This window comes from Trichechus manatus, unplaced genomic scaffold (assembly GCF_000243295.1).
Source record: "Trichechus manatus latirostris isolate Lorelei unplaced genomic scaffold, TriManLat1.0 scaffold00265, whole genome shotgun sequence".
NCBI classification, from domain to species: Eukaryota; Metazoa; Chordata; class Mammalia; order Sirenia; family Trichechidae; genus Trichechus; species Trichechus manatus.
In genome coordinates, this window is record NW_004444201.1 from 1,610,562 (window position 1) to 1,611,083 (window position 522).

General features: G+C 56.7%; 1 protein-coding gene across 1 annotated transcript in view; it reads left to right on the forward strand.

Moving 5' to 3' along the window:
* The window catches only part of SFTPD (surfactant protein D), a 7,471-nt gene that overhangs the window by 3,123 nt on the left and 3,826 nt on the right, over positions 1–522 (forward strand). The window lies entirely within an intron of this gene.

Genomic DNA, 522 nt, shown 5'->3' on the forward strand with positions numbered 1-522 from the left:
CTGCTGGGTGATGGACAGTCAGTGTGCTGGGGAAGTGGCCTGCTGGGTAATGGGGATAGTCAGCGTTCTGGGGAGGTGGACTGCTGGGTGATGGGGACAGTCAGTGTGCTGAGGAGGTGGACTTCTGGGTGACAGGGACAGTCACTGTGCTGGCGAGATGGACATCTGAGTGATGGGGACAGTCAGTATGTTGGGAAGGCAGACTGGTGGGTGATAGGGACAGTTTGTACAGTGAAGGTGGACTGCTGGGTGACAGGGATAGTCAGTGTGCTGGGGAGGTGGACTGGTGGGTGATAGGGACAGTTTGTACAGTGAAGGTGGACTGCTGGGTGACAGGGATAGTCAGTGTGCTGGGGAGGTGGACTGGTGGGTGATAGGGACAGTTTGTACAGTGAAGGTGGACTGCTGGGTGACAGGGATAGTCAGTGTGCTGGGGAGGTGGACTGTTGGGTGATGAGAACAGTCAGTACAGAGAGGCGGACTGCTGGGTGATGAGAACAGTCAGTACAGAGAGGCGGACTG